This window comes from Eubalaena glacialis, chromosome X (genome assembly GCF_028564815.1).
Source record: "Eubalaena glacialis isolate mEubGla1 chromosome X, mEubGla1.1.hap2.+ XY, whole genome shotgun sequence".
In the NCBI taxonomy this organism is placed as follows: domain Eukaryota; kingdom Metazoa; phylum Chordata; class Mammalia; order Artiodactyla; family Balaenidae; genus Eubalaena; species Eubalaena glacialis.
In genome coordinates this window covers 22,563,501-22,576,082 of record NC_083736.1, presented here as the reverse complement: position 1 = coordinate 22,576,082, position 12,582 = coordinate 22,563,501, and the positions used below count along the sequence as shown (strand labels likewise).

Here is a 12,582-nt window from a genome sequence, read left to right as displayed (position 1 = left end):
AGTTGTTTTTTTAATGACATCAATAGCACAAAATCTCATTAAAAGTAACAATTTTTTTCAACCAACAGATTTTTTTTTTTTTTCCATTTCGACTTAGGTAGTTTACAGTACACTTGAAAATCAGTACTGTTAGCAGGGATATGGGAATGGATTGATGAGTGTGCTACAAGACAAATGACTGATTTTTTCCCATCTATACTCAGCACTGCAGTAGTAAGGCCATTAGTCCATACCCAGAGTCTCTTTATGGCTATGAGGAAACTTGGGAGAAAGAAATTATCATCACCTTCAGTGAAGACAATGAGAACCATGCCAATATCAATCCCAGTTCCCATTAGGCTAATATGGCAGCACTGAGACCACACATTTAGAAAGTCTCCAATTTGTCTTGAATTGCACAGGTGACCATTATGAGCTTAAAATGTGGCACTCAACCCTAGGGTCCATGACCAGACAGTGTAACTGTCGTGGATGGTGTTAAATTATGAAATTTGTACCAACTATTATCATCTGAATGAATACCTTCGAATCCTGCTGAGCCCAAAAATCCCATACACTTGACATAAAATACGTAGAGAACTGAAGTGAAAATGCCCTCAACTTACTAAGTATTCTCTGATTAGCCTAAGTTAACACTTCCGCCTGTTCTTGGCTTTAAAGAGAACTCTTTCAGAGTTTGCCTATTCAGATCCAGCATTAGTATTTGAAGTTTTGCCTAATTTGTCCCTGCAACTCACTTCCCTTTGCTCCCCAACACTACTCTAACTTGACTTTTCTCCTGCAGTCCTTCAAACTCCTTTGTGATTCCCTCTCTTGCTCTGACAGATTGGTAAATTTTTGTCTACACCAGGATTCTATCTTAACCTCTCTACTCACTCTACCTTCTTTAGTAATTATATCCATAGGCATAGCTTTGAAATGCCCTCTGCATAATTGTGAACCTCACTTTCTATTTCCAGCCTGACCTCTCTGCTGCGCTCCAGACCTGTGTATTCAGTACAGCTCTTAGATGTTTCACTTGACTCGATCACAGACTGTGACACACGCAATTCACCACTAATATCCAACCTCCTCCTCTTTGGCCACTAACACAAGAGAAATTAGAGAAGCCAGGTACTCCTTCATCATCCTCTCTTGCAACTAGGGTTGACCAAGTGATACAGTTCTGGCCAATGAGATATAAATAGTAGTTTTGTGCAAAGGCTTCTGGGAAAGCAAAATCTGTTGTTTGTTCCCTGTCCTCTTTTTTTTTTTCTAATGCCTGGTGATATTTTAGTGCCTTTTCATATACTTCTTAGCCTTTTGGATGTCCTCTTTTGTCATGTGCCCATTAAACTTTTTCCCCATTTTTTCTATTATGGTACAGCTTTTAACTGATTTGCAGGAATCTGTCTGTAATGTGGAAACAAGTCTCTCTTGGATATAGATCTTGAAAGTATTTTATTATAGTCTCTGGGTTGCTTTTTCACTTTCTTACTGGTGTCCTTCAATGAACAAAAGTTCCTAATTCTAGTATACTCTAATTTGTCATTTTTCTTTCCTTTATGAGCAATGTTTTTCATATTCTGTTCTGAAAATCTCTGCCTACTCCAGAATCATGAATATATTTTGTTTCCCTCTAAAATTATGGTGGCTTTAATTTTGTAATTAGTACTGAAATAAATCTGGAATTAATTTTATATACTGTGAGGTAGAGTGCAGGTAGGCCTTTTTCAATATGTATATAACAAATATACCCAACACCATCTAGTAAACTGTTCCTTTCCCAATGCACCATAATGTCATAAATCACACAATCATTATGTGTGTGGGATTGTTTCTGAGCTATTCTAGTTCATTGATCAGTCTGTCTGCCATGTACCAACACCAGACTTTTAATCATCACAGCTTTATAGTAGGACTTGATATCTCGGGTGAACATCTTCCATCTTAGTTCTCCCTAAAGATTGCCTTGGCTATTCTTTGGCCCACTGATGTCCATATACATTTTAGAATCAGTTTTTTAGATTCTCCAAAAGTAAAGAAATAATCTGCTGTGATTCTGACTATGATTACACTGAGTCCACAGAGAAAACCTGGGAAAACTGCCATCTCTGGACACTGCATTTTCCAACCCATAAATGTAGTATATCCCTCCATTTATTTGGGTCTTTATTTTGAGAATGTTTTGTAGTTTATATTGTACATAGTTGCACACATTTTGGCATATTTTGTTAAGTTTACTCCTGGGTATTTTATGCTATTGTAAGTAGTATATTTTAACATTTCATTTTCTATGTGTTTGCTTCTGCTATATATAATTGATTTTTGTATATGTTGTATGTTGCTAAGTAATTATGTTTGTTTGTAGATGCTTGAGTTTTTCTCATTTTTATTCCAGTTTTATTTCTTCAATTACCGCCCATATTCCTTTTTATTTCTTCTATGCTAATCCATATGTCTACTATTTCTTTTTCTTTACTTATTACACTGGTTAAAACTTCTTTTATTATGTTGAATAGAAGTGGTGAGAGCAGGCATACTGTCTCATTCCCAATCTCTGGGGGAAAGGTTTCAATATTTTGCCATCAACTATATGGATTGCTATAGAACTTTTGTAGATATTCTTTATCTAATTATGGAATTCCCTACTATTCCTGATCTACTAAGATTTTTTTTTCTTTTTTTTTCTAAGGTATTTTATAATCATATGATTTCTCTCCCTTTTTCTGTTAATGTACTGTATTACATTGCTTGATTTTTAGATGTAAACTGCTTTTTCATCCCAAGAATAAATCCTATTTGTTTTAATCTATTACCCTTTTTCTTCATCGCTAGATTAGCAATTGTATTCATTTGCTAAAGCTGCCATAACAAAGTATAACAAACTGGGTGGCTTAACAGAAATTTACTATTTCCCAGTTCTGGAGGCTAGAAGTCTCAAATCAAGATGTTGGCAGGGTTGCTTCTTTCTGAGGGCTATGAGTGAAGGATATGTTCTAGGCCCCTCTCCTTGGCTTGCAGACAGCCATCTATATGTTCACATGGCACTCTCCCTGTATACTTGTCTCCAAATTTCCCCCTTTTATAATGTTATCAGTCATATTAGATTAGGGCCCACTCTAATGTCTTGCTTTTAACATGATTACCTCTGTAAAGACCATATCTTCAAATAAGGTCCCATTCTGAGGTACTGGGGGTTAAGAGGTCAACATAGGAATGTGGGTGGGGGTGGGGGAGGTGGGGAGGGAGAATGGACATAAATTAACCCATAACAGATATATAAACGTATTTTGTTTAGAATTTGTACGTCAATTTTCATGAGAGAGATTTGACTGTAATATCCCCTTCTTGTCTTTGTCTTGTTTTAATATTAAGGTTATGCTGACTTATATCTGCAAATTTCAATTTCTCTGATTACCACAATGATTTGGGATTTTTACGTTTGTATTTTATCTTCGTATTTTGTGGACTACCTCTTCATGTCTTTCACATCTTTTGCTTTGAGGATACATATTTTTCTTATTAACTAGGAAGAATTTTTATTATAAGTCTTTCTGTCTACTGCATTATGCTATATTTTTTCCAGTAGATTTTATATGTTTTTAGGTAATTAGATATTATTAATACATAGGTATTCAAGGTTATAATTCTCTTCGTGGCTTTTATTGTTTACTGTCATGTCCCCTCCTAATGAAACCCCCCCTTCATGTCAAAGTTATAACATTTTCAACACTATTTTCACTATGCATTTTATTGCTTAATTTTTGTATCTGCATCTTTAACATATCTGCAAGTTCTCTCAGATAACATAACCATCTAAATTTATTACCTTATATACTTAACTTGTTGCTTCTATATCACTTAGTGGATAATCCAACATTTTAACCCTGATTTGAAATGCTAACTTCATAGTATGATAAATTTGTATTCAAATTATGATTCGTGTTGTACTTTCAATTCTTCTCAACTCAGTTGTCTATCAATATGTAAACCAATACCCACTTTAATTACTGTAGTTTTCTAATACATTATAATATGTTTAAGATTAAATACTAGGGCAATGTTACATAATTCTCGATACTTTTCTTTTAAAATTTTGCCCATGCTATTCTCATGTGTTTATTTGTTCAGATAAACTATAGAATCCCTATTGTTAAGATCAGAAAAAAATAATATGCCACTGGGATTTTTATGAGAATTGTGTTAAATGTACAAACCGACTTGAGATATAATTATCATCTTTATAATTCTAAGGCATCCATCCAGGAAAACAGTATGTGTCTCCATTTAACCAATCCTTTTAAGACTCTGTTTACAGTTTTGTAATTTTCTTCATATAAGTCTTGCACATTTGTGGTTAAGTTTGTTCTTCGGCTTTAAATTTGTTTGATGGGGATAGAATATTTTGTTTCATTTTACTTCTAATTGGTTATATTTGTTAACTTTCAAACTGTAAATGTTATTTTAAAATTTATTTATGAATACTTTTTCTCACATCATTGAGGATAGCCGCTCAGATTGTGTAATGTAAAATTCTAGTGTGCTGTTTTCATATACACTGCAATATAAACGATACACCCTGGAGTTGTCTGCAGCCTCAATGTTTTAATATACTTAAATTGAATTTGGCTTTCTAGTTAAAAAGTTGTATACTTTAACATCCTTTATTTTTAATTTTAAATTAATTAGTATTTTTAACAAGAAAGGCAAATATTCTTTGTAAGTTTAAAAGTTTTGCCTTCTTTGTTATCATCTCAGTAGTTCACTCAGGATTGCAAGCTATAGAAATGGTACTGATGCCAACAAAATGGTTATGTAAATAAAGAAAGAACATTCACAATAGAGGGACATGCATTATTTTTCCTCACACGGCGCACTTGTCTCTATCACTGTTTCCACAATCACATTAAACTCAGCAGGCCTAACGAGAGCTAATCTTCCTCCTCACACCAAAGAGCCACTCCTATTGGCCTATCCTTTTTCTATCAACTGGTCACAGGCACACTAAGTTTAAAAAGCTCACAGGCACCTTCTCAACCTCCAACAAATCCACATATTCAATCAGTTCTTCCCTCATGATGCATTTCAAGTCTACCTTTGTATTTTCTCTTTCACTGCCAGGATCCTAGACAAGGCTCATGTTACAATAGTCTGGCTTCTTTAATTATAACACTCTAACACAGAAAAGTTATCATTCTTATTCCCCACATAAGGTTTAGCCCCATTCTCTGGGACTAATTTTTGTCCAGGGACAATGTTAGTACTCAGCCCAGTAAAAAAGCATCAAACTTGGCTTGACCATTTGTTTTTTTCTGAGTCCTCAGTAGGGGGATTCCCTTCACCGTTCCCTAATCATATTTGACTACCTTCTACCACTGTTCCTGCAGCCACTCTTCTAACTGCATTGACTTCGCCTACAGCCTAGTTTCCTAGAGTCTGGGTCCCCAGAACGCACCACCAGAGCTCCCCATTGAATGTAACTGCTTGAGCTTCTGCCATCTCTGAAGCGCTTTAGCCTCTGCCAAGCACCAGTACCAATTGGCTTTGATCTTATAATTGGTTTGGATTCTTCTATAACATGACCTCCCCCAGTTTCAGGTCAGTCTTTGACCTTAGGAAAAACGTCCCAATCTTGTTCCCATATTCAAAACACTGACCTTGGCTTTAGTCTACAGATGTTCCCAGATCACTTAAATAACATCAGCAATCAGTGATTGCTTAAAATGAATAATTAAAGAAAGCTGACATGTTTAAAACAAATGGCTACACAGGAACGCTAACCAGATAACAGAGAAAAAAAGAGCAGTTTTCTGTTTCCTGAAATATGCATCTCTCATGATTCAACCATTAAAATCAATCAGCCGAATGCTTTCGTTTATAAATGTCAAAATTGTGCAAATTTTTACTTCAAAGTAAGTGCTTAAAACAATATTGCTGGGACTTCCCTGGTGGCACAGTGGTTAAGAATCTGCCTGCCAATGCAGGGGACACGGGTTCAAGCCCTGGTCCGGGAAGATCCCACATGCCGCGGAGCAACTAAGCCCACAAGCCACAACTACTGAGCCCACGCGCCACAACTACTGAAGCCCATGCACCTAGAGCCCGTGCTCCACAAGAGAAGCCACCGCAATGAGAAGCCCACGCACCACAATGAAGAGTAGCCCCCGCTCGCCGCAACTAGAGAAAGCCCACGCACAGCAACAAAGACCCAATGCAGACAATAATTAATTAATTAATTAATTTTTTAAAAACCAATATTGCTACGTGAAAACTGAAAATGTCAACACTTTCCATTGTATTTTATTATTTGAAACTGTTAGTGTTTATGTCAGACATATAAATAAAACAATGAGGAACTTTTCATTTCTAGGGTGATACTTGAAAATCACACAGAATTTAATCATGCCTGCAAGAATGCTTGTTGGAAAATTGACCTCAAATATCATGAAAGCTCTCTAATCTGACTCTTTGAGGTTTGTGTTCTTGCATTTTCTTCTGTGTGGCAGAAATAGCAAGTCTTCTCTAATAATTATCAACAGTGGTAGAAGATGTCATTAGGGCCAGGTTTTTTACAGCAGAGGGAGAAGTATGTAGCTGCATTTTTTTATATGCCTATAAAAAAGTGGTATTCGGTAGCAATGCAGAATAGAGAAACGGACAGATGACAGCCATGTAACCCTGGAGTTTTAAATAAAACTCTATACTTCAAATGATGTTTTTCCTAAAATGTCAAACATTTATTTTGACTTAAAAAGTCTGTTTTCCCCCAAAGGTAATTGAAGGCTGTTAAGGGAAATGATTCTGCATGAGTTCAAAGCTTCTGATAGAGCCTTTGTGAACACCCCCATTTCTCAACGCTCTTTGGCATAAGTGAATGCACTGGCCAGTCAAACTAGCTGTTGTTGGTCCAGCTTATTAGAGCCAAGGAAATAGATTCTGAAGAAATCAGAATATTCAGGGTGCTCTGAAGAGCTTCCTGTCCAAAGTCAGGCCAAAGTCTTTGAGGGAAAGCCAAGAGTCAAAGCCAGGTAGACCAGAAAGAAGCATCAAGTCCAGAGAGAGAAGCAGGGTCACTAATGGCAGAGAAGGAGCCAAGAGTCAGAAGCCAGATGGATACTGAATTTGAGTGTGACCAAATGGAGGCAAACAAGACAGCTCTGGCACAACTGCCTTCCAAAGAGGGCAAGATCAACATGGATACCAGTGCTCTTCCAATAGGTACCACTGATATTTGCAGAAAAGGCATTACAGCAGTAACTTCCAATATGAGAAACTCCATTTAGATCATCACTTATGGAGAAAAGGTTACTAACAGAAAAAGAAAACTGTGCCTTCCAATAATGAAAGAGAGAAATATTTTTAAAGAATTAAAGATGAATCAGTTAGACCACACAATACAATCTACTTTATCCAAGACTCTATTGACTAACATTGACCCACCTACACATCCATAATGCAATCATAACATATGGTTATAAGAAAGATCCTCAGGCTTTACAGCATTCTGAAGTACTTTCTTAGTAATGGATGAACAAATTATATTTCGAATAATTTGGAAGTCAACTGTAATCTATTTTCTTAAATGAGAAATTAAGTCAATTAAACATTTTAACTGCCTACTTATTATATACAATTGAATGATAGATATGGTACTTTTCTTCATCAGAATATTTTATTAATCACACCAACATCATACCAGACAACAGAAAGTTTTCTGACTAGACAGAAATGTAAAGATAGGACTAAACATGAGGAATAATGCTTTATTTCTGCTCTGAAGTTATAAAATTAATACTCGACATTTGTTAAACATGTACTAAGTGCCAGGTACCATTTTATATACTTAACACATATCGCCGCTTTTAATCTGAATAGCAGTCTGATTTAGTATTTACTATTATTATTTTATAGTTGAAAATTAAGGTTTAAAGGTATTGAATAACTTGGTCAGCTTCATATAGCCAGTAAATAAAGGATTTATCAGCATTAATATATAGATAGGCAAGTAGGAGATACACATAGAGGAGAAGATGATAGAGAAAAATATTCCTGCTCATTCTTACATCTTTTAAATGGCAGACTACATCACGCCCAACTTAAAATTAGGTAGGACTTAGAGATTAAAATAATTAGCTAGGGTAAAGAATGGAAATAGAATTAATCTTTGGCCTTAATTTAGGCTAAACTATGTGAAATTCCCAGTACTTTAACATTTTGACCTACAAAAATGGTACTCATACGATTCAGTCTAATACGTCCTTCTACAAAGCACTTAAAAGCACAATTATATTGCCTCAATATTAGAAGTCATATTACCCATATTACCACTTCCTGTGAAATTCCTAATTTGGATTGATATATAAATGATTCATTTGGGCGTGCACAGAATATTAAAAACTATTTAAAATTTGGAAAGTATCTATTACTACAATAGTTTGATTCAAGTAGTAACTTAGTAACAATGTTTAAAATAACCTTAACACATTTTATCCAAAAATTTCAAAATATTTTAAAACCAATACTTTGTAAATCCCAGATCTCTGTGATGTGGGTAAGCTCTTATAATTATTCTTAAACAGCTTAGAAGCCAAAACATAAAAAAAATTTAAGTGGCTTCTTCCTGTCTTTCAATGAGTCAGCAGTGACAGTAACAGCTTGAATTACAGGACATTATTTATGCTGTGCCATACAGTCAACTTCACAATGTCACATCAGGGGACATATTTTGTTTGGCTTTCATATAATAATTGATATCCCTCCAACACTATTCTACCTAAGTGAAAATATTAAAAATAATTTGGTGATTATAAGCAATGAATGAACCAGATGAAAACAATAAAACATTGGCAATTGAGTTTGGCTCATCTTCATAGTGGCACCACAGCTGGTGTCCAGCAGCACCATGCTCTGCTTCATTGCAGAGTTACAGCCACCTGCAAGAGCGCCGTCTCATTTTATTCACCATCTTCCATCTGGCTCGCTTCCCTTTTAGACTTGGTCCACAGTCAGTCAAGTGAAATCTCTTGATTCCACTAATACTCACAAGTCATTTTGCATTTGTGAACTGTCAAGTGCCTGAATTGTTTCATAGTCTATTTGGCCAATATTGCATTCTAAACTTAGTGCCTCATTAAATGTTATTTGAATAAAGGAATCCCTTCATTATGCAAAGAGGAACTAGAATACTGAGATGCCAGCAGGCCACAAAAGTTAAGCAACTGAATTTGTCATCTATTGAAATGCCTGATCAAAATCCTGAGAAAAGTTCCACTTCCTGGTGACTTCGCCAGCCTAAGTTTCACTCACAGTAAGAGGTTTTCACTGAGCAGAAAATGCTTATATTATACATACAACTTTCCCTTCGCATGGTCCTGATACACAAAAATTTCAGTTACCCCAATTTAGTTAAAAAATACCAGTCCTGGAAATCACACGATCCAAATTTCAATTACCACAGTATATTAACTGTGAGAAATTGCCTAAAGTACAAACCAAGATGCTAGCTCTTCAGTTCCATAGATCATTCTGTAAGTAACAGTTTTATATCGTGATTAATGACAAATCAAGTCTCGTCTTTCAAAATCTGTCAGCGATTAGTCACTGAGCATGTATTATTCAGTTCACACACATACAGCAAAGTGTATAGTTCTGTTGCCTCCTTGTTTCCCCATGATAAACCCACATGACATTTTTTTTAATGGATAATCCAAATAGAGAATTGGGCAACAAAATGTAAGTGCAACAAAGAAACAAAAAGTGACAACCCTAGAAGTGAAATTCAAATAGCACATAAATAGATTTATAGAAGAAATAGTTGACTGTGGGAATGGTATCACAACCATTGAAGAGACTCTCGTTATGTAGTCAGAGGAACTTGGGGAAGGTGAACTTAGTGACATAATTAAGGGCAGTGGTTGTGATAAAAAGTATGATATTGTTCCATAAGGAGTGATGCCAGCAACAAAATCTTCACAAGAGTTCCAAGGAACTCTTGGAGATATTTCATGACACTGAATGAACAATGGATAAAACACTGGAAGCTGATCAAATCTTAGAAAAAGGGTATGATAATTCACCAAAGCATAGAAAAGATTCTTATTCTGTGTCATAAGTTACATGACAAGAAGAAAGCAAGCACTATTCAAACTATTCTTGCTAAGTTGTTGAAAAAGAAATGAAACACTTTAATTCTCACTGTCTGGGTTTTAAATAACGGAATACTACACACACTAGTTTTATTGTTATTTTACTTCTCTATACATTTATAACTGAAAATAAGAGTTTTAATATTTTGATAAGAATTTTCAAAGGTCAGAGAATAATTATAATTTTCCCCACTGATTATTAAGATCATTTTGCATGATTTCAAACCACACAATCATTTTTATGGTCCTGTACTACTCTGCAGAGATACAAAGTGAGTACAGAGTATTTCCTGTAGTTTTTTAGGGGTCAAACATCAATCTCCTGCTAAGAACTAGAAATTTTGGACTAAAAGTTTAAATGGATACATTTAAAAATTATCTGGTTGAAGGCATTAGAGAACCATCAAGGCAATGATGACCTTTTTTTGACAAAAGAGTAAAGATCTAGGTAAGAGGAAATTCTAGGTAGCTACAGAGTCTCTGGACCACCAAAAGTGCTCAGGAATTGAGTATCAAATGAATTGGTGAATGAATAATAAATGAAGGAAGGAACTCAGCTTCTAACTATTATTATTACCCAGGTTAGGAGAGTAGTGTTAACAATTATTCTTTGTGTGATATGGAAATCTCCACAGGGGTTCTCAACTTACCAGGAATAGAAGCAGCTGGTAAATTAACCTACTGACAGCATCATCAATTCGGGGCGGGGAGGGGGGGAGGGGGCGAAGTTCCACAGAAAGCTTAACTGAAGAGTGTCAACAATAAAGAGAGAATGACAGTTTGAGTCCTGATTTCTCATCTGATATTCTGATTACTGTCTACCATCAGTATGTTTTAAATAAAGAAGCAAATATATTACATTTTGAAGACACAATTCACTAAGGAATCACCCATATGTGCACGTAGAATAAACTTACCTATTAGAGTGGAACCTGCCATGATCTTCCTCTCCTGTTCCAATCCCTTATTAATGAGATATGTTGAAATGCCCTTTGTTTTCTTCAACACTGCAGGGAAGACCATAGCCTCTGATGCCCACCACTTCTGAGTTCAGCACTCTCTTCCTGTGACTCAGTCATAAGTTCAGAGTCTGGACCTGAGAAAGAAATGAGCAGCTATTAAATTTTGGCTCTCAATTCCCTACCCTCCCTGTACAAATTCTGACTCCATCTGTCTAACCTTTAAGCAAACCAATCCTTAATGGTTTAATTTAATTGTTATACAAGTCCATATATGCTTGAGCATATAAGTGGCAGGTGCATGTGAGTCTAAGGAGGAGGACTGCAAAAAACATGTTTTTTTAAAATAAATTTATTTATTTATTTATGTTTGGCTGCGTTGGGTCTTCGTTGCTGCGCACAGGCTTTCTCTAGTTGCGGCGAGCGGGGGCTACTCTTCATTGCGGTACGTGGGCTTCTCACTGCTGTGGCTTCTCTTGTTGTGGAGCACGAGCTCTAGGCGCGTGGGCTTCAGTAGTTGTGGCACATGGGCTTCAGTAGTTGTGGCTCGCGGGCTCTAGAGCACAGGCTCAGTAGTTGTGGCGCACGGGCTTAGTTGCTCCGTGGCATGTGGGATCTTCCCAGACCAGGGCTCGAACCCGTGTCCCCTGCATTGGCAGGCGGATTCTTAACCACTGTGCCACCAGGGAAGTCCCTGCAAAACACATTTGAAATAAAAACATGATAAGAATTCATGTCAATATTAGTTATCACTTCAATAGTACTCAAGAGATTTTTGGAAAAAAATCACTTCCATATGATATCACATTTTGACACACAGTGATAAACTGTGGTTTCATAGTCTACGTACTTTGATGATACTCTTTGGTTAGCTTAGAAACAAAGCCAAATAACTTTATTAGGGAGAGAAATAAGGAAGGATTTTTCCCTGTAAGTTCCCATGGTTGGACTGCAACATTTATCTGAGAAAACCCTAGGGAGAAATTAGAGGAGCACAAGTATACTCCTGTAACAGAAACAATAAAGGTTATATTGAAACAACACATCTGGGACTTCCCTGGTGGTGCAGTGGTTAGGAGTCCGCCTGCCAATGCAGGGGACACGGGTTCAATCCCTGGTCTGGGAAGATCCCACATGCCGCGGAGCAACTAAGCCCGCGAGCCACAACTACTGATCCCGCATGCCACAACTACTAAAGCCTGCCTAGAGCCCATGCTCCGCAACAAGAGAAGCCACTGCAGTGAGAAGCCCGCACACTGCAATGAAGAGTAGCCCCCGCTCTCTGCAACTAGAGAAAGCCCATGAGCAGCAACAAAGACCCAACACAGCCATAAATAAATAAACACATTTAAAAAAAATTTTCTATAAAACAACACATTTTTAGTAAAATACGTGATATATAGTATAATATACAGAAATTAGTATATCATATAAAAACATTACAAGAACAAAAGTTTTATTTAGAATTTTTAACAGATGAAAAAACTAACAAATTA

General features: G+C 36.3%; 1 long non-coding RNA gene across 1 annotated transcript in view; it reads right to left on the bottom strand.

Annotated features, from left to right (window-relative positions):
- The window catches only part of LOC133082503 (uncharacterized), a 136,340-nt gene that overhangs the window by 42,566 nt on the left and 81,192 nt on the right, over positions 1–12,582 (bottom strand). The window contains exon 2 of the long non-coding RNA XR_009698955.1: positions 11,045–11,223. This is a non-coding gene — a long non-coding RNA (uncharacterized LOC133082503). The remainder of the gene's footprint in view (positions 1–11,044; positions 11,224–12,582) is intronic.